This window comes from Delphinus delphis, chromosome 4, assembly GCF_949987515.2.
Source record: "Delphinus delphis chromosome 4, mDelDel1.2, whole genome shotgun sequence".
In the NCBI taxonomy this organism is placed as follows: Eukaryota; Metazoa; Chordata; class Mammalia; order Artiodactyla; family Delphinidae; genus Delphinus; species Delphinus delphis.
The window spans coordinates 119,248,793-119,275,766 of record NC_082686.1 but is presented as its reverse complement, the minus strand read 5'-3'; the positions used below and the strand labels follow the sequence as shown (position 1 = coordinate 119,275,766).

The 26,974-nt window shown below is 39.5% G+C and overlaps 1 protein-coding gene across 4 annotated transcripts in view; it reads right to left on the bottom strand.

Annotated features, from left to right (window-relative positions):
• Positions 1-26,974, bottom strand: part of PLS1 (plastin 1) — a 106,685-nt gene that overhangs the window by 53,377 nt on the left and 26,334 nt on the right. Inside the window, exon 1 of one of the 4 annotated variants that reach the window (XM_060011372.1) lies at positions 3,681-4,032. The exons of the other annotated variants lie outside the window; for them this stretch is intronic. The gene's annotated coding sequence lies outside the window, so the exon portion shown is untranslated. Of the gene's footprint in view, positions 1-3,680; positions 4,033-26,974 lie in introns of those variants that run through there. 4 annotated transcript variants of the gene reach the window in all.

Below are 26,974 nucleotides of genomic sequence, written 5' to 3'. Positions count from 1 at the left end.
AAATACATGTCCACATTTTTATTGAATTCTCACTGTTACAATGTTTTACTGTATTTAATACTATTTACAGGCATACTCATTTTGTGTTGAAAGAGATGACACAATCCTTTTAGGATTTTTAAGGATAACCCCCAGTCTGCAAAATGCTAATTCTGTCATGGCTGGCTTTGACTCTCTGTGGTTTTGGATATCCTGCATATCCTTTCCCATATTCAAAATGGTTTCTATCCCTTGTCTCAAAGTTTTAAAAATAGTGCTCCAATTTTAGCATTTGCACTCCACAGAAAGGCTGCAAATTAACAGTCCTTGTGTTGACCTTGCATTTGAAATGATAAATATACCTGGAGTTCTATTCTTTGCTCAAGCCTATTCAAATGTATGTCACTTGTTAATTACATAAAATATTTTTATTCTCCCACAATCAGACAAAACCAGCACATAAGCGTAGTGAAAAAACAATTTACCCAAATGATATTATTTCATAAGGATAAAGAAGTTTATAGCATTATACAAGTCCTTTAGTATTTAAATGAGAAAAATACAGAACAATCTTTAAGATATATTCTTAAAAGAAGAAAGCAAGATGCAGAAGAATAAGTATGGTTGGCGGAAGGGGAGCTGTATCAGTTGTGTATTTATAAAAGCATTTCCAGAAGGATACAGAGAAAGGTAACAGTGATTGCCTCTCGAGGGAAAATGGGGGATTGGAGGCACAATGATAAAGGGGCTTACTTTTCATTATGTATATTTTTAACTTATATTTTTAGACTATAAGCCTACCAAAATCAAAAATAACTGAAAAACAATAGAAGTAATTGTGGTAAGACACTGGAAAAAAAATAAAATAAATACTAGTGGTCTGAAAGTATACACTATTGAACACTGACAGATAATAAGATTAATATATACGTACCTATATCTATATGTTACAATTTTAAGTAAGAGCACCTATATTTCCTTACAAAGCAAAATACTATGATTAAAATAGCAAAGTAATTTATAGCCTTCCACAAAGGCATGACGATTTAGCGGTAGAATGGTTAATGGAAAATATATTGCCTGTTTTGTAAGTGTGGACTCTGCATAAACATACAATATCAATATTTTTCTAAGGTTTTGCAAAATTATGATAATATTAGGATTCTTCAGAAACTAAGTACAGTATATAGTCTGCCTTAACAAGCATGTTTTTTTTGGCTGCTCTGCGCAGCATGCAGGATCTTAGTTCCCTCATCAGGGATTGAACCTGCACCCCCTGCATTGAGAGCACGGAGTCCTAACCACTGGATCCCCAGGGAAGTCCCAACAAGCATTTTTACATAGCACAATAAACTTATCGGGAGCAATATACACTGTTGGCTGAGAAAATATTTGATATGTAAAAGACTGTTACATGATCCCCAAATAAATTGCTTACTATGATATTTTTCCATGGAAAAATGTTTCTGCTACGATAAGAAGCACTGACGTTTACAAACTTTATGGACGAGAATTAAAGTTTCAAAGTATTATGTTAAAATTTTAGAAGAGGGCTTCCCTGGTGGCGCAGTGGTTGAGAGTCCGCCTGCCGATGCAGGGGACACGGGTTTGTGCCCCGGTCCGGGAAGATCCCACATGCCGCGGAGCGGCTGGGCCCGTGAGCCATGGCCGCAGAGCCTGCGCGTCAGGAGCCTGTGCTCTGCAATGGGAGAGGCCACGGCAGTGAGAGGCCCAAAAAAAATTTTAGAAGAAAAGCTCAATGACCCTATAACTAGTATCCCCATATTTATTTTTCTTACTACTCCCAGACTTAGGTGATTAATGCACTGTCCTAAATGCTTTGTGTCCATTCTCACTTACTCCTCACCACTCCATGAGGTAGGTACTGTCCTCACTTTATAATTGAGAAAGAGATGCTTCATAGGATTGAGTAACTTTCTCAAGGTCCCAAAGTGAATAACTCTCATTGTCTCCTAACTGAGTTATGGCAGAACCTGACTGTCTCATTCCTACTTCTAGGCCAATATGCTCTGCCGCCTCCCCCATATAATCTGACATCAAATCATAAAAACATGTCAATATGTGTTTGTACAATAATCACACAGTAACTTACACAACATATGAAGCATATATTATATATCTGTGAAATAAGAATTTGCATTTTAAAAGAAATCAGCTTCTGTAAAATTCTTTATAAAGTTTTGGGGAAAACATTCTAGCTAGATCAACTCATTTTTATTTATCACATAACTTGTCGGTCCTGAAACACTGTAGAATACACAGTTACTAGAATTCACTTTGTAGTTTTAGAAATGAAGAACACATCACTAACAGGTACCCAAACACTGAAACACACATACCTGGATGCCTGATACAGCTCAGAGCATAGTTTTCCAAAGTCAGTCCTGAAAGATGCAGCCCAGAGGTGGCCAGGATCACTGACCAGAGATCCACCAACAGGGCAGGTTATGCTGAATTCTCTAGACAGGTACATCTTCCCATGGATTTTGACATGTGCCCTATACATCTTCAATAATTTCAACTCTGCTTTCCTCCTCTGCTTTTTTTTTTAGCCCATATAATTTTAAGTAAAACCTTCTTTCACTAATTAAAGCCCCCTTTTTCCCCTCTCCTAATCCTCAAGTGTACCTGACACAACCAAACATAAAATTGGAAAGTTAAGAAAGTATATTCTAAAAATAAACTTTTTAATTTAGATGAAATTGGATCTCATCTTTTCTCCTCCCTCAAATTTCTAACTTCCTTGAACCTTTAAAATCTTTACCAAAATTAGTCTAAGTAGCCCTTTACGACTGGCAGGATCTAAAGCTCTTAGGACAGTTTCAAAGAAAAAGGCATTAGAAACAACCCTGAGACCAACAAGACTTTGATGCCTTTCTACCAATCCCAAAGGTCCCAACTTCGAGGGATCAAAGCTGTCTTTCCTGGTACCTTTTGGCTTCCCGGCTATTCTGCTTTCCCTCCTCCCACTGTGGTCCTAGACCAGGACACCTGAGATTCTGAGTTCTCCGGGGAACCACTGGCCCAGGGCAGGCAGCCTTCCCCCAGCCCATTCTCCAAAATTCCCTTCTTCCCTTCTTTCCCCTTCTCTAGTCTTAAAAACAATAATGGCAAATATTTAGAGAGGACTTTCAGTGGGGCTGGAACTATGCCACCTTCCTCACACACATGAGCTCACCATTTATCTGTTCCTCTGATGGAACAAGCATCCTCCCTTCAAATGTAAATTAGAGGCCTACAAAGATTAGGTAACCTGCCCAAGGAAGGTAGACAAAATAAAAGATTCAAAATCAAATCTGTTGGGCTTCCCTGGTGGTGCAGTGGTTAAGAATCTGCCTGCCAATGCAGGGGACATGGGTTCAAACCCTGGTCCGGGAAGATCCCACATGCCGCGGAGCAACTAAGCCCATGCACCACAACTACTGAGCCTGCACTCTAGAGCCTGTGAGCCACAGCTATTGAACCCACATGCCACAACTGCTGAATCCCATGCACCTAGACCCTGTGCTCCGCAACAAGAGAAGGCACCGCAATGAGACGCCCGCGCACCGCAACGAAGAGTAGCCTCCGCTCACCGCAACTAGAGAAAGCCCGCGCACAGCAATGAAGACCCAACGCAGCCAATAAATAAATTAATTTTTAAAAAAAGAACATAAAGAAATGTGGTATTTCTTTCCTACCTGATTTTTTATGGCAAAAGCCTTGATGGTGTCTCTCTAGAGAAGTGACCAGGATCAGATGTTCCAGAGCATTTCAGTACCTCTGGTGAGTAGCAGTTCTACTGGTGTCCTGTCTCCTCCTTCCCTTCTTCACAAACTTAGCTCCCACCACAGCCCTCCTCTTTTCCTTTCACATCCTATATTCAGCTCTCCACTACAAGTTGAAAGATCACAGGTGAAAAATTTTAAAAAAAGAAAGAAAGAAAGGAAGGGAGGAAGGGAGGGAGGGAGGGAGGAAGGAAGGAAGGAAGATAGATCACAGGGTCACTGGAATAAATCACTATGTGAAAAAATAAACAGCTAAGAAATACAAATCAATTGAAGAGTTTTCTTTCTAATTTAAAGGAAACCTGGAAAATATTTTTATCTATCTATAATATTTCCATCAATCTCCTTTTTCAATTACATTTCACAATAGAGAGCTGTGCCATTCATTTTGCAAAAAGCAAACATCATATTCCATATCAACCTGTTAATTTCTTCAAATCAGATTTTCTTTAGTTAACTGGAATGTCCACTGACTCTCTAATATAAGTATGAATTGGGATACCATTGACTTTGTTAAGTATTAGTCTCCTATTCTACACACCAGCCTGGAGTGCCCTTTGGACAAAGCAAGTTATTAATGGGTACAGTGTAATTCACATTTTCCCTGAGCATCTTTCTGCTCTGACAGAACGGAGCTCAGCTTTCTCATTCATTCTACAAGGGGCAGCCATGCTAGGTTTCCTAAAAAGTGATCAGTTTGATCGCCAACAGCCAGGATTTTCCAAGCCCCAAACTATTTTTTAAAAGGTAATGTTAAAACGAGTTCCCGTTATTCTCAAATAAGCAAAATAATTTCCTAAGTGCCTGCACGATCCTAGAAACATAATTAGGCACCATTATGAAGAGTTAAGACAGGTTTAACACCTGGGATGAAGGGACAGTTGGCTCTGAATTGACTCATTTGTGACCTCTCAAAGGGAGGCCTGGTAATCTCCTGCAAAAACAAACAAAACAAAAAGTAACAATATACTGTTATCTTAATGTTGGGGCTTTTTTCCGCTTCAGTTTTTCCAAGTCTTAACCATCTCATTACTCCCCACACTACCAAGTTAACATGCTCTCTGCCACCTATGCTCAATCCAACAGTCCACTCACTAATGCCCACATCTCCTTAACCCCTCTCACCCGCATTAGATCGCCTCTGTCTTTACCTTGGCTCTTATATATTATTCACATACACTAATGTATTCTTGATTATGTGTTGTCTTGTAATCGTCACATTTTGCTATTTTATTCTTATTCAGCTTCCTAACTTCATTGCTTGCTCTTTGCAGGTAAAAGATACATATTTTCTTCTTTTTATGTTCCCCATGGCCTTACTGTATTATGTACATAGGGAAAGTTTAGTTAAATTCGTTATCAGGGATATTTCCCTTCATAGAGCAGGGATAGTACTAGGTCAAAAAAGGGCCAAACAAAACAATGGTCAGTGGGAAATGCGCCACCAACAGATGAGTGAAAAGACTGAGAGAGGGCTTCCACACCTCGATAATCAGTCTTCTTCATTCACTTACCTCATTATTTATTCAACAACAACTTATGAACACCTGTTCACTGTGCTGAGTATTAGGGGCACAAAGATGGCACTGGAGTTTTTGAACCCACATGGGTTGAAAATCTTTCAAAATAATCTTTGCCCTAAATCTTGCAAAATAGTTTTTGTCAACTTTTTCCTAATCCTTTCACAAAGGAGTAAATAATATAGCCCCGATTCTTCCCTAGGGGAACCTTTTAAGTGTTACTCTTGCAAACACCAGATAGAGAAATAAAGAAATCCGCCGGCAAAGTAGAGACGAACAGAGAGAACTCGCCTACATCTTGTCCCCACTGCCTCACTGCATGGGCCACCGCGATGGTCACCTCCATGACCAGCTGCAGTTAAATTCATCATAGTCCTGTGTATTTGTACACTTGGGCTCTGACTTGGGTTGCCTTCTGAGCATTGAGTGGCTGCTAGAGTTTCCACCAAGGTCTTTCTACATCCATTTACTTCAAAGCCCCAGTACGAAGCCCCTAGTAAGGGAGTTTAAATTCATTCATTCAAGTACTCAACAAATAACGTACTATTTGACTGGACTAAGCATGGAGATTTAAAGATGAATAAGAATTAGTTTCTTCTAAAACAACATTCAATGCAATGCTGACCAGGTTCAACTATAAATGCCTGAGAAGTTTAACTAAAACTGATTTTTTTTGATAAATGATATAAAGTAATCTTATGATGACTTCTCTTCGATCAACAAATTAGAATCATCCCCTAATTCATTTGCTGTTTTAATCTGGATTTAAAGGGACCTCCTTGTATACTATATATCACTTATTGTAGGGGTTATTCAGCGTATATCATATATAATCCTGGGTTGGAAGTTTCTAACTGTAGCCAAGGCAATTGTAGTATATGGAATGGCAATATGAGGCGGCTAAAAGGGGTGTGCATGTGTGGGTTTGTGTCTGTGTGCACACGCACGTGTATCTACACACATGCACAAGCAAACATATGCCCTGAAGAGAAAATAAGAATGGGAGAAAGAGACAGGGACCAAAGACTTTTGAAGAAAACAAAAACAGAAGTTTTTGGAAAAGCATTTAGCATGTGAGAAATTCATGTAACTCTCTTTCTTCATTAAAGCAAAGTGCAAGTCAGAGGTAGGCAAGACCCCAACCAGAATACCTATGTAAAAGCATGTGGTGAGTCAACAAATATTTAGAGTCCAAAAATGGACTCAGACAAAAAGAAAAAAAGTAGATTATACAGAAGGACTTGGAAAAAATAACTTTCCCAAGAACAGACACTGGAAGCTGCTGGCACGACCACTCTGACCTTCCCTACTTTGTGTACAGGATTTGGTCACTCAAGCCCAGAGGTTCAAATGTCATTTGACTTGTGCAGTTGAATGAATAGGTGTGAAGAGTTAGAGTTGCTCACTGAATGGTTAAATCAGCGTGTAAAAAAAAAATTGGTCTCTTCTCACAAGGCCCTTACTCCAGAGTTCTCCCCATTATCCCTGACTAACACCAAACAGGTGCCGACTCAGGTTTGAAACCCAAATACTTAAAGTAGGTACAAGTGCAGAAGTGATAAAGGGATGGCCTGGGCAGAGAGGGACAATGTGCAAAGCTCACCTCCCACCCTGTGCCCTTAGCTCCACCCGGACGGGTACACTAATGGATCCACCACGCCTCAATGGTGTAGACACAGCTCCTCCACTGCAGCCTGTCCAAGGGGCAGGGAAACCTCTGCCCCTTTGTTAGCGAAGCCAAGGTTAATAATATTATTTGAGTTGAGAAATAGGAAACTACGTTAAATGTATACCTAAAAGATACAAAGTAGAGTTTATTGATCCAAGCTTAAGTCAAGAATATCCATAGGAGACCGTGATTGGAACCATTTGGAAGTGTGAACCAAAGGGGAGGCCTTAGTCCCCAGTACCCCACTGAAGCCTCACACTCTAAGTTCAACATTAAATGAATATAACTAACTTGTAAATTGAGGAAATTACAATCTATGAAGTGGGAATCAGTTCTTCTCAGGGCCTACTGACCCATGATACCCCATGGTCCCAAGCTCAGCAACACTTCTGCTCTGAAGGCCATGAAAATTCTTCCTGGTCCCTAAAGTCCTAGATGAGGGACGAGGCCCCTATATCCGACTCCCTAGCCTTCACCCCTTTTCCTGATGTTTCCATGATGCCAATCAGGGCTCTAAAAGAGGAAGCCATGGCTGAGCTCCAATGGACTGTTGCCAAGAGGAATCAGGCCAAAGTCGCCTGATCTTCTGATGTTTAAATGGAAGCAGAAATCCATACTTTTATGTGCCATCTGATTTTTAAATCTGGCAAACAATCTGAATTATTATAAACACCAGGGGTGTCTAACTAGAACCCCAGTCTATTAATTTTGGTTCTGTACCTCCCTAATTTTGTTACTTCACTTGGCCTCCCAAAGGGTCTTGGAGGAAATGCTGTGTTTCTCTAGAAACACTTCAAGAAAACTAGCTCATTCTAAGGGCCAGGAGGAAAATATTTAGTCCCTTAATGTGTCAAAACCCAACCTCGGTTATGCACCTCTTACCATATGATCTCAATGAGAGACATTTCCAAGTGTCAGCTCCTCTGAAAGAAGAGGGTCCAACAGGTCAAGAGCCCATCAATCAGATTCCTAGCTCAGGTAACTGGATCTGCCTACCATCCCAGGATCTTTTTCTTCTCGTTTATTATTTACATCCCATCTACTCTCCCCCAACCCCACCCCGACTTTGGACTTCTCTGGCTAAGAAAATTCAACACACAAGTGTTACCCAAGTTCCTATCATATAATGTTCCAATATCATCAACACTTCAAGTATAATTTTCTCAACATATTTTGTTTTCTTCTCCAGCAACTATTTCTATACTTCTGGTAACAGCACCAATTTTAGTTTGGGGGTTCTACTCATTCCCTATAATCTATCCATGCCATTTGACTGAAGCTCCAGTCCAAGCCAATCAGCACGTCACACTCTCTGGCCATAGTGATTTGGTTTAGGGATGGCCATATCACCCAGCTGGAGCCAAGAAAACAGAAGGCTTTTGTGGAGCTTTCTGTAATGAGAGTCCCACACACTCCCCTTGACCCATATTCATGAGGATGTAGAGGCCAGAATAGCTGCAGCCATCTTGCCTCCACGAGGAAAGAACCCAGGGCTGAGAAAGAAGCCCAAACCAACACTCAGCAGAAAACAGTGACAATGAGTGAAGAGAAAACCCCACACCTGGCAGGGCTGCGTCTTGAATCCCACTGTGCTAACGCCCTTGTGCTTCTTCAGTTACTTGAAACAATATATTTTTTTAACATCTTTATTGGAGTATAATTGCCTTACAATGGTGTGTTAGTTTCTGCTTTACAACAAAATGAATCAGTTATATATATATACATGTTCCCATATCTCTTCCCTCTTGCGTCTCCCTCCCTCCCACCCTCCCTATCCCACCCCTCCAGGCGATCACAAAGTACCGAGCTGATCTCCCTGTGCTATGCGGCTGCTTCCCACTAGCTATCTACTTTATGTTTGGTAGTGTATATATGTCCATGCCTCTCTCTCGCTTTGTCACAGCTTACCCTTCCCCCTCCCCATATCCTCAAGTCCATTCTCTAGTAGGTCTGTGTCTTTATTCCTGTCTTACCCCTAGGTTCTTCATGACATTTCTTTTTTCTTAAATTCCATATATATGTGTTAGCATACGGTATTTGTCTCTCTCTTTCTTACTTACTTCACTCTGTATGACAGACTCTAGGTCTATCCACCTCATTACAAATAGCTCAATTTCGTTTCTTTTTATGGCTGAGTAATATTCCATTGTATACATGTGCCACATCTTCTTTATCCATTCATCCGATGATGGACACTTAGGTTGTTTCCATCTCCGGGCTATTGTAAATAGAGCTGCAATGAACATTTTGGTACATGACTCTTTTTGAATTATGGTTTTCTCAGGGTATATGCCCAGTAGTGGGATTGCTGGGTCATATGGTAGTTCTATTTGTAGTTTTTTAAGGAATCTCCATACTGTTCTCCACAGTGGCTGTATCAATTTACATTCCCACCAACAATGCAAGAGGGTTCCCTTTTCTCCACACCCTCTCTAGCATTTATTGTTTCTAGATTTTTTGATGATGGCCATTCTGACTGGTATGAGATGATATCTCACTGTAGTTTTGATTTGCATTTCTCTAACGATTAGTGATGTTGAGCATTCTCTCGTGTGTTTGTTGGCAATCTGTATATCTTCTTTGGAGAAATGTCTATTTAGGTCTCTGCCCATTTTTGGATTGGGTTATTTGTTTTTTTGTTATTAAGCTGCATGAGCTGCTTGTAAATTTTGGAGATTAATCCTTTGTCAGTTGCTTCATTTGCAAATATTTTCTCCCATTCTGAGGGTTCTCTTTTGGTCTTGTTTATGGTTTCTTTTGCTGTGCAAAAGCTTTGAAGTTTCATTAGGTCCCATTTGTTTACTTTGAAACAATGTTTTTTAAAGCCAGGTAAACTGGGTTTCTATTACTTGCAACAATGAGTCCAAACCGATAACAAAGAGCAGTAACAGACATAATTTACAAAAAGAAAATGGAAAAAGGCGGGGTGTCAATTCCTCAAAGGATAGAGAGTATTTGGAGATCCCGAATTGGGAAAGAAAATTAACCATAATTATATTTTCTGAATAGATTTACATCTAGTAAGAAGCATTTTTTTTTTTTTTTTTTGCGGTACGCAGGCCTCTCACTGTTGTGGCCTCTCCCATTGTGGAGCACAGGCTCCGGACGCCGCAGGCTCAGCGGCCATGGCTCACGGGCCCAGACGCTCCGCGGCATGTGGGATCTTCCCAGACCGGAGCACGAACCCATGTCCCCTGCATTGGCAGGCAGACTCTCAACCACTGTGCCACCAGGGAAGCCCAAGAAGCATTTTTTTTTCCATAATTTGTTATTTACCACCACCACACCTAATCTCAGAAATTCAGTGTATCAGTGAACTACCGAACAGTCAGTTTATGGTTGTTCCCATAGCAATCAACAGTGTTACAGATTATATTCATAGCCTAAAGGCTTCCTAGCCTATGGCTTCTTTGTACCTTTTTTTCCTTCCCTTCACCTACAAAGGTTCTCCCCACTTCTCTCTTAAGTCATCTCTAGCTAAAGATGACAAACTGAGTAGTAATATAGTATGAGAAATAACAGATATTTCTTGTATGAGGCAGGGCAGGGCGATCTAGCTATAATAACGAACATTCAAAATCAACAAATCATTAAAATCAGGACATTACTAACCTACACCTCTAGACTCTACTCTTTCTCTGTGAATAATTCTTGTTTCCCACTCTACCCTGAGAAGGGCCTTCTCTTTCTGTAGAGGTCCCTCTCTGATGGTCTCATCACTTTCCTTCCTGCCACTTACTGTCACTAAGCACAGCTCAAACTCCACCATGACTTCCTTCATTGCCCTCATTCCATTTTAGCACGAGTTTATTGCGAAGATCTGAGGTACTAGGTATTGTACCAATATCTGGAGGCAATCAAATGGTGACTAACACTGAGACCTTGCTCTCAAAGAATTTACAACCTAGGAAGGGAGTCAGTAAACCACAGATGACAGCAATGGCAAACGCACAGGACTCCTTCACCCACTGCCGACGTCACTCCAATAGCAGTTCAAACCCACGGAGCCTGGAGTTGCCTCAGGATTCCCTTTTCAGCATGGCCCCACACACAGCCCCTACCAGGGGGCCAGCCCTCAAAATCAACTGAATGTCACCTCCAGCACCGCAGTACAAACTGGAATGAAATAAGCAGGAAAAGAAGAATCTTCTGACTGGAAGATTCAAGGAAGACTTTACAGAAGAGGCACCCTTTGAGACCTTGAAAAATGAGCGAGCATAGAGAGAGAGATGCAAATCCCAGTTAAGGGAGAAAAGTCTTAGAGGTCTCCCCACAGAGCACTGGGTCTGACAAAATGGAGTTCTTAACTAAGTATCTGTGTTGTATTACAGCATCTTATCACCATGTAATTTTTAATTACAGAAGAAATGTAAGATACACCATTGCCCTCAAGAAACTTAAACATTTTCAGGGTGATAAAATGATGCAATACAATATAAATACTTATTTTAAAAATCCACTTTTAACTTCTTGGTGACAATGATGGTGAGTGATCCTATTCAAAAGGTGTCACTCCTTTGAAAGCCTTTAACTTTTCTGTTAGCTCTTTTGCCTATTGGTAATTTCCATCTCTGACATATGAAAAAAAAACCCCGCCGTCTCCAAAGATGGCTGCATGCTACACCTTGTATTCGGAACAGACCAATGCTGGCCAGCCTGAAGACTTCCTCTTTCCATTCACGTAGGCCAAAATTCACTTCTTTTGCACCTCAGACAACAAATGACATTATCCTCCAAGCCATACTTTCTAAAGAGGACGTTTCTATGACTTCTAGGACTCTTGGCCTCATCTGTGTCCCCTTACCTACTGACAATAGAAACATTTAATCTATCTACTTGGTATTTGTGCCAATTAAGGTATTTTGATTGTCAGCAATAAAACTGATTCTGGCAAAATTTGCCCAAAAAGGACCCGCACTGGAAGGGCACTGGGGGTTGGCTCAAAGAATCAAGAGAGGGCTAAACACGCAGGCTCTGGAAGGATGGGTGCCAGGAAGCTCTAAGGAAACCCACAGTGGAAACTATAATGTTCCACTTTGGGCACTAGTTCCAGTTGCTTCAACCACCACCATCTGTGGATGACAGTATCATTCCCAGGATGGCAGAGCTCAGGACACATGCCCATCCCTATGCTCAGAGGATACCAGGAAGACAAGGCCTACGGCTGTAGAGAATCTCATTTGCCTTCTGCACGCCTCTGTGTTTGCCTGAAGCAAAGATAAAAGTTTAAATCTGACACCAAAACAAATGCAAGCATTCCGTCCTAACAGTCTTCTCTCCACCTGAACTCATCTCACCCAACCAAAAACACCTGAAGGTCATATAAACCTGACTCATAAAATCTCTCCCAATTTCCCCACCCCAAAACCACAATACACAGCATTCATACACAATGGCAGTCTGAACAAGGCAAGGAAGACTTGGGCGCTCACTACCAGCCAAGCACTGTTCTGAGCAGTACACATATTGTCTCGTGTAATCTCATAGCAATACTATCAGGTTGGTAATAATACAATTCCCATTTTACAGTTAAAGCAATTGAGGCCAAAAGCTTCACAATAAGTGGCAGAGCTGGGATCCAAACTCAGGGAGTCTGCCAAGTCCAGGTCCTTAATTATACATTGCCTTCTCAGTGGTGGTGCCCATCCATCCCCTTTCATCCCTATATCTCAAGTTATACACCCTGTGGCCTTTTCCTGTTAGAAGCTGCCCTAGAACCCTTCTTGTCAGTATAAACTGTTAGGATGTAGTGTGGACACAGTGTGATGTCTTATAGAAACTCAGGCAATGGACGGAAGAGTTTGAATGAGCTTTGGGAAAGTGATATGAATTATTTCACAACACATTTTTTTTGTCTCTGGAAAAGTACTTTGCTCCTTTTTTCTATGTATTATTTGGTCACAGGAAAGTATACACCAGGGAGATAATTGCCTAGATTGTTACTGCCTATATTGCCAAATATCTTATTCAGAATGAATGACTCAATACCAACACCAAAGTGCTGTCAGGGAACAGGAAGCCATGAGTCATTTCTAAGTGCTCTGGAATAAACCGGGCATTACCTCCTAGTTTATAACCCCCTTTCTCTCCGATTCTAGCCAAGAATGTCTATGTAAATGATTCACAGTGACACAGAGATTCTGGTCCAACGTGTCCAAGTAAGCAGTGGAGTCCTACCAGGTGTTTCCATGTCAGTGTTTGAACTTTAACCTCCAAAGCACACACTGGTTGTGCTTTGAACACACTTAAAGTCTTCATGTTTTATGCAGAAAAATTAAACCAGTATTTTCAGGAGTTGAATCTCTGAGGTACTTTATATTACAACCTGCAGAATCCAACTCTGACATTTCTTTATTAAGAAAACAAGCAAAAGAAGGAATTATCATTATATGTGGGTGTTTTCAAGGATCCACAGAAATCTTTCCTAAATCCTAAGTTTCTATAAATTATGGATAAAAATCATTAGTACTGAAAAATATTTTCAAACAATTGCAAAGGATACCATATAACAAAGAACAACTATCAAATTATTAACACAGTTTTCTTTAAAAGTACCACTAGATAACAAATCTACAGTTTTATCATTCTTTTAACAGCCTGCCTGCTGCCAATGAAGGGTTCTACCAGCCAAACATAACAGGTTAGAGTTTTTTTCCTACTCCCAAGAGCTGGACACCCTCAAAGTACAACTAGATATTTGCCCAAGAACTATGAGGTACCTTTGCTATCAGGGAAGGGAAGAAAGCAGTACCCACTACAAGCTCTGGAAATTTTCCCTCACCAGAATCTTGGCATTACAAAAATTAATAGCAGCACTATATATTTGCCAAGCATCTTATACTTTCCAAAGCAGATCCACATTGATTACCTCATTCTTAGACATAGGTACCCCAATAAAGGAATCGAGACACAATCAATTTTAATGATTTATAACACTTTCAAAATCCAGGCCACACTCCTCTCTCCAGAGACAAGAGACCTGGCACCTAGACTGAGGGGTAAAATGATGTGCTCAGAATTCCAGAACAAGTCATCGACAATGCTGGATGAGAGGGCTTACATCAAAAGAGAATTCAAAGGAAAAACCACTAAAGAAAAATACAGTCAAAATTAAGATACACAGGCATTAATGTTTATATGCCATGGGTTGTACAAGTTTAGAAATAAAGAAATTAACAAGAGCACTACTACTATAGAAGATGTTAAGTACTGACAGTTTAATTAGTCAAAAGCAAATAAGGATATAAGAATTTGAATAAAATTAATAAGTTGTAATGGTATAATATTTTCTACAACCCTCAGATTATACTCCTTCTTTTCCTAAATTAAATCAACATTAGCTCTAAGGCCTACCCAGTATCACTTGAGAAGACCAACACCAATGTTTTATAGATCCCTCTCTATTCTCTGAGTTATACCAGGACCTCAGAGAATATATGAGAATAAAACAATGAGAAGATCCCTTTTGTCATCAGTGAGCGAGAGGCTTCCTCTTCCAGGTTTATATCATACATTCAAAAGCGCCGTCCCAGTGACAAGCCAGAAACAGTGACCTTTCCTCCCAAGGTCAGTCCCAGTCACTTAGAACATCTCCTATAACTGTAGTCTCCCCAGCTGTAAGCCTCAAAGTCATCTTGACTCTATTACTTTCTCCCTTCCAAAACCCATAACTTACCACCAAATCCTACCACCAAATTCTGGAATATTCCCCTCCTCTCCGTCTTTACTTGTCACTGCCTTAGTCCAGCAACCTGGTGTCTTGTTAGGGCTACTTCAGGAGGTTCATTTCTGCTCTCCCTGACTCTCCCCATCCAGTCTTTGGCTCTTACCCTATGCCCATCAGCTTCAACATATTCCCCTCAAGTGAAGCCAATCTAACAATGCATTTAATAAGAAATATTTTACTTAAGACTTTACGGAGAGGTAGAGAAGAAAATTTACATTGCACACCATTGGGCAAAACTCTGCAAGTTTTCCTTTAAGTACTTCATCTTTCCCCAAAACTCCTCTCTGAGAGAGCCTCCTTTCTCTCCTTCTGGGATAGAGCCTCCTTTCTCTCCTTCTGTCCCCTCTCTGGGCTTCAGCCTCCTGCCCTCAACCATCCCAATCACTTTTCTTACACTGAGCAATTCAACTCTTGCCTCAGATTCTACAATTTGTATCCTTTCACCCATCACCCAACACAACTTCCACCTAAGGATCCAACTTCCTTAGAAGACAGTAGGGGAATAGCAAGTAACAAAAGAGGACAAGTTAATAGTAACATAAGCTCCATATGACTGTTTAAGAAATTTTTTTTAACTGAAAAATCACTGACCTACTGAAAATATCTTTTTTAAATGGCCATTAAGCCAAATGAAAATTAAGCTGAAACAATGAAATTTCATTGTTTTGCTCAGAAAATTAGCAGCCATATTTTAAAAAGTATAAGAATCAGTTGGAGCAATGGTTCCAGGAAACATAAAGACCCACTGTATGGGGTGCAAACTAAGACACCACACTGGTGGGGTGCAAATTGAAACAAGTTTTCTCTAGGACAACTTAACAACAACAGAATTAAAAGTCTCAAAAATGTTGATAAAAGAATTCCACTTTTAGGAATTGTTCTACAGAACAATCTGAAATGAGCAAAGAGATAATGGTATAAATATGTTCACTTCATCATTATCACAATAATGGAAAAACTAAAACAACCTAAATTTCTAAACATAGAGGATTTAATAAAATATAGTATACTTATAAAAAGGAATGTTAGGCAGTCATTAAAAATCATGTTCTCAATGAGTATGAGAAAAAATTAACAATATGTCATCAGGTTTAAAAAAAGGAGAATATCAATACGTGCTTTGTTTAAAGCATGTATCTATGCAAAGAAAAAAGAGTGGATAGACCAGATGATGTAGGCAATAAGGTAAGTTCCCCCGACTCTGCTTCAAATACATAGGATTGTTGGATAAAATATAAACCTTTAAATTTTGACAATAGGCATCTGAGCCTGAGCAAGCCAAAGAAATCTCCTGATGCCAGAAATGAAGTGGGAAATCAAGCAAGAGCAGGTCCACGTTCACATCTCAAGGGATAGGAGTTGAAACCTCAGGGCATGAACACAGCAGAAAGCTGGAAGTGGAACCCAAAGCCAGAAACTAGGAAGGAGCAATCCTCTCTGTAAAACGGGATGCTCACCATGGACTATGAGTAGGAAAAAGGCACCCATGAGAAGTCAGAACCCCCAATCTGACCTGGGAGCGAGCGTAGGGCTGAATTCACACCATCCCACTATAAGAACCCAAGAAACCAATGAAACCACATGGATCTGGCAGAGGCAGAAACAAAACTGTCCCATAGGAAGACCTCCACCATCTAGAGTATACAGTGAACTCCAACTGAAGAAAATGCTCTGAAGATGAGCTCACAGACAAAAATTACAAACCATATAAGAACCCATCACCACAGAAGTCAGGAAGAGACTTCCACACTGGGAATCATTAAAAAGGACTTTAAAATAAATAAGTCTGAAATGTTCAAAGATAAAAAGAAGGAATTCATTCACAAGTAAAAAACAAGACAATCTTAAAAAAAGAGAGAAAGTATATTTTAAAAAATGAATAGGAGATATTGTACATCAAAGTAGTAACAGGAACTATTTTGGGGGTGATGGTGGTGAGATTATGGATGATTTAATTTTTTCTATATAGTTGCATATTTTCCACAATGACCAAATATTACTTTTATAACAGACAAGAAAGGAAGAAAAGGAAGAAAAAAAAGTGAAGTTTCACATTTAACCATTCCTACATGACAATTTAAAAGAATTTTGAAAAATGGAGGGGATAAACCTTGATGTGTTAATACTACAAGAATGAATCCAAACTGGTATCTAATGGAATGCCCCTACAACCAGCCAAACCTGTATCATCAGATGCTACACCTGCCCACACCACATGCCCCAAACATACTGAGCACACCAGCAGATCGTGTACATATTAGTTCTTCCTTAATACCAACCCTCTACACATGCCCTTTCCCTAGAATTCCCTTCTTCCTTTCCTCAATCTGCAAATCCCTAGTAACCATTCCCCTGCAGAGTCTTCCTCACTGAGCAGCTATCACTCAGTAATGCCAAAGAAAGTCATCCAACACTCTGGTTAATGCCATTTTGCACGCTGTATTTTCTATCCATCCTACCTCCATCAAGGACTATGCATTTAGGGATGTAAGAAACAGCTTTTCTCAGATCAACCCTGAATACTGACTGTCCAACACATCACTTACCCATAGTTGGTGCTCAATTAAAATTTGCTGTATGAATGTAAGTGCAGAAAATCATTAAAATCCTACCAAAATAGGACTTCCCTGGTGGTGCAGTGGTTAAGAATCCACCTGCCAATGCAGGGGACACAGGTTCGAGCCCTGGTCTGGAAAGATCCCACATGCCACGGAGCAACTAAGCCGTGCGCCACAACTACTGAGCCTGCACTCTAGAGCCCACGAGCCACAACTACTGAGGCTCCGTGCCATACCTACTGAAGCCTGTGCGCCTAGAGCCCGTGCTCTGCAACAAGAGAAGGCACCGCAATGAGAAGCCCATGCACGCAACGAAGAGAAGCCCCCACTCACCGCAACTAGAGAAAGGCCGCGCGCAGCAACGAAGACCCAATGCAGCCAAAAAAAAAAAAAAAAAAAAAAAAAATTCTCTCAATTAAAAAAAAGAAAATCCTACCAAAATAAACTCAGGGGAATCATCTGCTCAGTGCAGTTTTTCTCCTTTAGCCTCAGAGAAGTGAACTGGATTCATCTACCCACTGTCTGCTTACATCCTCTTGAATAATTGCCATTACAAATAGTATTGGCCGGGTCTTTTTCTGAAATGACTGCACCATGTATGCAATCACACTCATTTTACCTTCCTTCTTTATTCTATAAAACTCTCCCAGCTGATTAAAAGCAATACCTTAAATCAGGGGTCCCCAACCCCCAGGCCCACGGACCGGTACCAGTCCGCAGCCTGTTAGGACCCCGGCCTCACAGCAGGAGGTGAGCTGCGGGCGAGCGAGTGAAGCCTCACCTGCCGTTCCCCATCGCTCGCGTTACCGCCTGAACCAACCACCCCCCCCCCACCCCGGCCGTGGAAAAATTGTCTTCCACAAAACCGGTCCCTGGTGCCAAAAAGGTTGGGGACCGCTGCCTTAAGTCATTTTCAATGAGCAGTCCGTAGCAGATATGGCTTTTCTAGGCTTCTTTGGGCACTGGAAATACATGTAGAAAGAGTTAACATACTATGACTCTCAATTCAATTAAATTAAGTAAATCGTTTGGGATTGCTCAGTGTTCAACACTATGTCAAGCATCATAGGAGATATAAAAGAAATATTAGATGAATTCTCTGTACTCGAAAAGTTTAAATTCATTCATTTATTTATTCAGCCAATATTTACTGAGGACCAGCTATGCACTCCACCCAAAGCTAAGCACTGGGAAGAGCATCAAGACTTTGAATCCCTGACCTGGGCACTCCAGGAGCTTACGTACCAGTTGAGAGGGATGTAAAAGACACAAATAGAGGGCTTCCCTGGTGGCGCAGTGGTTGAGAGTCCGCCTGCCGATGCAGGGGACACGGGTGCGTGCCCCGGTCCGGGAAGATCCCACATGCCGCGGAGCGGCTGGGCCCGTGAGCCATAGCCGCTGAGCCTGCGCGTCCGGAGCCTGTGCTCCACCAACAGGAGAGGCCATAACAGTGAGAGGCCCGCGTACTGCAAAAAAAAAAAAATCACTTGGCCATATACACAAGGGTGAATTTCTGGGCTGTCTATTCTGTTCCATTGGTCTATATTCCAGTATAATACCATCTTGATTATTGTTGTTTTGTAGTAAGTCTGGAAATAAGGAAGTGTGAGGCTTCCCATGTTGTCCTTCTTTTTCAATATTGTTTTGGCTACTTAGTATCCATCGAGATCCCGTTTGAATTTTTGATTTTTTTTTTCTATTTCTGCAAAAAAAAAGCCCTATAACTACTCTTGATCTTTGTTTTCAGATGCAGTAAAATTCCTTGGAAAGAGTTTGATCCTTTGGGGTCTTATATTTAAGCTCTGTTAGGCAGGACAGAGCAGAGTTTAGTCTTGGGCTGTGGTTCTCAGCAGGAGATGATTATGCTCCTCAGAGGACACCTGGCAATGTCTAGAGACATTTCATGAGTGAAAACGTGTTACGGGCATCTAGTGTATTGAGGCCAGAGAGGCTGCTAACTACCCTACAAGGCACAGGGGATTCCCTTGTAACAAAGAGTTATTCAGTCCAAAATTTCTGTAGTGCTGAGGTGGAGAAACCATGCTCTAAGGGCTAATTATTCCCCACTATTGATATTGAGGTAAGATGCTTCTGAGTATTCTACCCGATTCCCTGTAAATTACTACTTGTTTTTCAGTCTGGCTGATGGGAACAGGCACTATTCCTGGCTTGGTTTGAGCACCTACTATTTTTCTTATTAATCCTTTCAGGTGGTTCTTTCCCAGGTCTCCACGTTACTTTCCTCACACCACTCGTCAGAACCTGGTGACTACTTGAGGGGGACGCTCTGCAGATCTGTGGAGTCCTTTCTGTGTAGTTCTCTTTTCTCCAGTAGTTTGTACTGTGAACTCCAGCTGCCTTTGCTCCCCACCTTCTCAGCTCTGAAGACCTTCAATACTTATCCCCTCCTTGACTTGCAACCTGAAAACTCTCTTGAGACTGTACATGTGGCAATTGTAGGGTTCATCCTCTTTATTTCCCACCTCACCAAGGTCACTGTCCTTTTCTGCCTGATTTCCAGTATTTAAAAAAATATTTTTCATATATTTTGTCCATTTTGTCTTTTTCTTTTTTTTTTCATTGTTTCAGTCAGGAGGGTAAATTCAGTCTCTGGTACTCCATCTCGGCCAGAAGCAAAAGTTTAAACTGTACATTTTATGTTTATAAATTAGAAAATATTTCACGTTCAGTAGAAAAATCTAAAGCAACTGCAGTACTTGGGAGGTATCCTTCCGGACTATTTTAATTTACAAGTATTCATTTATATATATGTACCTAGATACATGTATGATTTTTTAATGGAGTTATGCCATAGATCTTAAACATTATTTTAATAGCTACATAAAATGAGAAAGGCAAATGAAAACAATGACCTAACATCCTAAACCCATCGGGTTGCCAAAAATGAAACTGATGGAAACACCACGTGCTAGAGAGGATATAAGAGATCAGAAGCTATTGTTGCTACATTGTTCTCCAAAGTGGTATATCGGAAAGAGGTGAAGGTATGCATACTCTATGACCCAGAATTTCACTTCTAGTAATTCATCCTAGAGGAACTCTTGTACAAATAAACCAAAGTACAGGTAAAAGCACAGCTGTTTATAGTATCCAAAATAATTGGAAACAACGTGAATGTCCATCATCAGAAGGCTAGATAATTATAGAATATTCATTTAGTGAAATACTCCATAACAGTTAAAATGAAGTAGATATCTGTATTAATATGAAAAGATGTTGGGCCTATATGTTAAATGAGAAAGGTATATAGCAGATATTTGTAAAATTTTTAAAGTATTTAAAATAGTACTTTTAATGGACAGTGTTAATGGAAAAATATAGTAAGATGGGTGGAAAGAATAATTAACACATGCCAATTTCAGGCGAGGAAAGGGATTAAAATGGGAGAGGGCCTTCAATCATATCATTAATGTTTTATTTCTTACAGAAAATAAAGAGCTGATGCATAAAATAAATGGCAAATTGCTGACATTTCTTAAATGAGTGTATATTATTCTCACTCTTCTTCTGCATGTTTCATTATTTTATTATTAAAACTATGAAAGAAAATTTAAACAGAATAATATTAGGGAACATCCCACAACCATATGTACAGTTGGGCCTTCTTTCCATAGAGCATTTTACTTAATCATCCTCTTCATTTGGTCTTAAGAAAATATAGCGGAAAGCCCGTTTTTATAGCAGATTATGTAGCAACTCCCCTAAGTTAACATTTCAATTTGGGAATACAGAGGAAAAGCCTAAGAGTGCCAGGATTTGTTCTTAAGCTTAAATAAAGAGCATCTGGAATGAAAGGCTAAATGATGAATGGGGTTTATAACAACAGACCTGCCTGGACACAGGAATGCACAAACATGGAATAGGGCAATTCTTTTTCTTTTTTTACAGTTGATACTATGCACACATGAAGAGAATCTACTGCCAAGCACTTGATATAAATTATCTCTAAGCCTTAAAACAACCCACAAAAGTAATGGTTACATCTACTTTTATTGATAAAGAAACTCAAGCTCTCTAAGGTTAAGTAACTTGCTCAATACCACTCAGCTGGTGAGCACTAGAGTCATATAATTCAAACAGCGGTGTCAAGGTCCATGTTTCCACTACTCCAGGAAGGTACTCTGGACCTGCCCCAAGGGAATTTAATCCTTCTGCTTACAAAGTTAGTCTGACCCTACCCAACTTCTGCAATCTTAGAAAATTTTAATTAAATTAATTTCAGTATCTTAATTTAATTGGCTGATCCCATATTTTTTGTTTGTGTGTTTTAATGTGATGGGTTTTTCCTGTAAGTCTGTTTATTCAGTTAGTATGTGTCCCAGGCAAATTCCCTAGAGATTTTATTCTTAGCTAGTAATGATCTAAGCTTTGTGACAGAAAAAATAAGTACAAAACTGATTCTTCAGTGGCCTAAAACCAAAGACTAAAGAAGACCACCACGATATAAAGAACATGTGTCATATGCAAGAGCACTAAGTCTTAACACATAAGTGCTTTCTAACTTACAAAGCGCTTTCACATATATTATGACATTCGATTCTCACATCAATCCAGTGAGTTAAGCAGAACAGAAAATATTATTACAATGATCATATATACATATATACATACATACATACACACACACACACACACACACACACACACACTATAATAGTATTATCTGCTTCCTCATATTATTTTATTCCCATTTTACATATAAGGAAATAGAGAGGTGAATCTACATGACCTAGGTCATCCGCTGCTAAGTGTCAAAGCTGGTACTATTTTCAGTGTGCCTGAGTTCCAGGCCCATGTTCCTTTCAATAAACCACACTGCCTCTTGTATCATGAGATATTAGTTAAGGGTATCATAAAATCCTTCTAATTAACAATACATTTTTTAAAAATCACCTTATTCTTTCAAATTTATTTTTATATAGGCTCTAGTGTGTATAACATATACATGAAGTAGCACTTGACTAGAATAATAAATTAAAAATATATACCTTGAAAGTGTTGTTATACAAAACACACAAAGCTTATTTACCAGTGGGAGGAGAACAATGAAAAAAGCCTATGTTCACCTGAAACTAACATAACATCATAAATCAACTATAGTCCAATATAAAATAAAAATTTAAAGAAATAGAAAAAAGCCTAAAGGCACTACTCCAAGGAGAAAGAGCTCAACTTCCCACCTCTGCTGGAGTAGGTAAAGGGATAATTTTCTATTACTCGTTAATGACAGCCTCTCTCCTATCCTGCAAGACTGAGAACTGGGTCGGAAACTTTTGGAAGGAAAGAGAAAGAAGGAACCCTAAAAACCTCAACGCTAAAAGAGGATGTAGTCAGAAAAGGCCAGTAAATGTTTATAATTCTCAAAGCAATTCAGGCCCAGGCACACGAAGCGTTGGAGATTAAAATCAGCACTTAGAAGAAAAAACAGGCATCAGGTACTCAGTAGAACGTATTCAGGAGTTCAAGATGTATGCGCCTGCAGTGCATACCTAACCCCAAGAGCTGCTCCCTTTCCACAGGCTCGTATTACTGGGGTCCTTAGCAATAGGGCCTTTTACAACATTGACCGTAAGTCAGCATGAACATGGACTTTTAAACGGCTAGATAAGGCCACGCCATTAGCAACATTTGTAGCTAAGCAAAGTAACATAATAAGGGTAATCAAATATCATGCTTTGGGTGGTAAGCTGATCTAAACTGGGGATCATAAAGGAATGTTATCCCCCTCCTCTGTAAGAACACAATTGAGCATTTGGCTGGTTCATTATGAAAGGACTGGCAGAAGAGCACAGCCTTTGTTGGACTCTGGGCATAATACAGGAACGGGAATTCTGGCTCCTAAGAAAACCATAAAGGGTTGGTGGGGTTTTTTGTTATTTTAAGAATTATGTGGAATTTGTCCATGGCACTCACTTTCCAGAGTTAATTGGTCATGATGTGTTTGTTTCTCTAAGAAGAGCCAAGGTAACTCTATTCTATTATGCCCAGGAATAAATTTAAACGGTTGACTGCTCCACAAAGCTGAGCAGATAAGTCTTAACTTTCTACTTAGGTTTGAGAGCTCAGGTCATTGCACAAAGGAAACATACTTAACTTTTTAAAAGCTGGCCTCTCTCAAGAAAACTCAAGAGTCTTACATTCTTTGGCAGTAAGACCTATGCAAATTGCGAGCGGTATCAGTATCCAGGTTTCCTCGACATGTATCATTCAAGAGCTTCTCAGCTTTACATGGGCTGGGAACTGTTCATTTTCTGCTTTACTGAGAAAAGAGCTAAAGTAAGGCAGCTACAGATGCCAGGACTGTGTAGGGTGAAGATACGTGGTTCTTCAGCCAACTTCAGAAACAATTACAAAGGCTCACTGTGAAAGGGAACTTGCTTATTTGAACACAGTTTATAGGAAGCTCTTTCTGAAAGCCTGCAGCCTCTTCCCAAATTCAATGAAATAGTGAAAAAAGCTTTGAAGCAGGAGTGCTATCTCCAAGACTTGAAAATATAGACGAGCAAAAATAATGATAAAGAATGTATTTCAATTAAGATGTTTTCTACAGACTCCAGATGGTTGGATATAATCGTGCCATAGCCTTAGCACCGACAATATCCTCTATTAACATTTGTTTTATGTATCTGTGGAATCTCTTTAGAAAAAAGAGGAGTTCTGCTTCTCCATGACTAAACTATGGACAGGAAGTGCTGTTTCATCAAATTGAAAGAATCTTCGAAGCAATAATACATATACATTATAGATGACACCAAAAGTATATTCAGTCACTTTAGCGTTTTCCTAAAATTGTATATATCTTTCTAAAGGGAAAATTGAGGCTAAACAAAAATTAGGAATTTATTTTTTTTATCCAACCCTGAATAAACCAAAACAGTTCTTTCTTACCTAACAAGTATTGTTTAAGAAATAAATAATTTTGGGGCTTCCCTGGTGGCTCAGTGGTTGAGAGTCCGCCTGCCGATGCAGGAGACATGGGTTCGTGCCCCGGTCCGGGAAGATCCCACATGCCACGGAGCAGCTTGGGCCCGTGAGCCATGGCCGCTGAGCCTGCGTGTCCGGAGCCTGTGCTCCACAACGGGAGAGGCCACAACAGTGAGAGGCCCGCGTACCGCAAAAAAAAAAAAAAAAAAAAAAGAGAGAGAAAGAAAGAAAGAATTTTTAAGACAGAAAAATTAAGAGAATAAGAAATTATGTGACCCTCACACCATGGTCACTATTTGCATTGATTATGCAAAGCTACCTAGACCCCCAAAGCAAGAATGCACTAAAACAAAACAAAAAAACCCCCAAAACATGAGGGGGTTTATCTCAATTTAACAATCATATAAAAAGGCAGCTCTAGAATCTGAGGCTGTATTATTGCTATTAACATAAGGGAAAATTCTGCATGCCTGTTTCTGTTGGTGTTATCACCTGAGATTTGGAGGTCCAAGAGAACAATTCAGAAGATTCAAAATTCAGTTTTTTTAAACTGTGTCTATTTTCAAATAATCTTCTGCCAAAGTCAGCATCTGACCAAAGAAAACAAGCAACTAACTCCAGACTTAGCGTTCTGCCTACTTCTACAGATTTTAATCTCAAAAGAACTTGGTCTCAAGTAGAAAGGCCAATCTGCAATGGGTGTGGCTTGGAACTACAAAAAAAAAAAAAAAGGCAAAAATGTGGATGTCATCACCTTATCTGTTTGATTATGACTGTAGTGCTTAAACACACCAGGATATTCACCATATATATAAATATATATAAAACAGGATATTCACCCTTTAGTTCCACTCAAACGGGTCTTCTTCCTATGACATGGGACTGCCTGCCCTATAAGGTCTTATATGAATTTTATAAATATTCCTGTCACTTTAATTTTGAAATGGCAATTTCTTTTTCACCATGTGAAAAATCATTAAGCAATTACGTATACATTGAGATTCCTAAAATGATTAGGAAACTGTGTTAAACTTTAAAAAACAACAAGAAAAACCCTACACCCTACTGAGTTTTTAAAAAAATAGTCCCTGGACTCATTTCAATCAAATGCACAAAATTAGCTTTGATTAGTAACTAGAAACATTACATAGAATTAAACAGTGTTAAAGCTGGAAAGTGCCCTCAAGGGTTATAGTCCAATTCTACTTTTTAAGTGAGGGAAGGTTCACTTATTAACTCTATAATACATTTTCACGGAATGGTGAGTTCTCTGAAGAGGAAGTCTGAAACACCTTTTACGACGGCTCCATAAAAGTAAAGAATGGCTTTTACAAAAATACTTCATAAAGTGAAAGAAAAAGTTAAGGGTTTGTTATGTTACAAGCCAGTTTTAAAAAGAAAGTACCTACTGTGTGGTTCCATTTATATGAAATTCTAGAAAATGCAAGCTAATCAATGGTAACAGAAGGTAGATCAATGGTTGCCTGGAATAGAGGCAGAAGGAGAGATGCACTGCAAAGGAACAGGAGGAAACTTTAAGGCGTGATGAAAATGTTCTGCATCTTGATTGTGGCGATGATTTTATGGGTGTATACTCTGTCAAAACACACCAATGTCCACTTTAAATGGTACAGCCTATTATACCTAACTTACACCTCAATGATTGTTAAAAGTACACATACATGTATTTAAATAGTTAAAAGGCACCTGTGTTAAAGAAGGCTTTCTCTTGCTCTATATGGCCACAGGATGGTAGAACTAGGTCCATTAAGCAGAAATACCCAGAGACAAATTCCACATCAACATAAGGAAAAATATTCTGTCCAAGTGGTCCAGAGCCAACCTAGGCTACCTCTGGAACAGTGAAGAGGTTCTCTTCACTGGGCCTGCTGAATACAGGCTCAGAGTACATTTTGGGCAGATGGTGTTGTTTTGGGGCTTCTTACATAGAAAATTGGATGAAGCGAACATTAATGTTTCTTGCATTGAAAATTCCATTATTTCAAGGATGACCATTCATTGATGGATGTTTGTGACCGTGCGGCTGTGGTGTGGAGTTCTGCTAACTTCCTGGCTAACCAATGTATCTGCCATTTCTGATTTCCCCCAAAGACTTCACTGCCCAGGAAAAGTTAATTATCTGCCCAATGCATCCTTTTTTCAAAAAAATGGATACTGTGTGGTTATTTTCTGATTTTTGAAAAGTTTTATATATATATATATATATATATATATATATATATATAATGAAAATATATAAATATATAAAATGAAAATATTTGGAAAATAAAAAATTTAAGTTGCACTCAAGCACATTATTCAAAAACAACTAGGGCCAACAGGTTATGAATTTCCAGTCTTTCTTCTACACACATGTGCATGAATACACTTTTTCTTTTTTTTTTTACAAAGTTGGTAGTTTTCAATATATAGTTTTAGTTAACTCTACTAAGAAATTTCTCATATCATTAAGCATTTTCTTTGGAAACATGCCTTTTGTTTTTCATAATGGTCCACGTTATAACTATACCATGATTCATTTAAGCACTCATGTTGGTAGGTAAAGTGGTTTCCAGTGTTTTATATTTAGAAATTATGTTTCAATATCCTTGAACACAGAAAATGAATGGGGAATGAGGGAAAGACAGCCCTGAATCCAGCTTCTCTTAACATTTTATCCACTTTATTTTGCTTCAAGCAATTTCACTTCCACTCAGCTAGGAAGTGTTGTGGCAGACAGTTAAAAATATGTGGTATGGTGGCTGCCACCTTTGCTGACAATAGTTTTC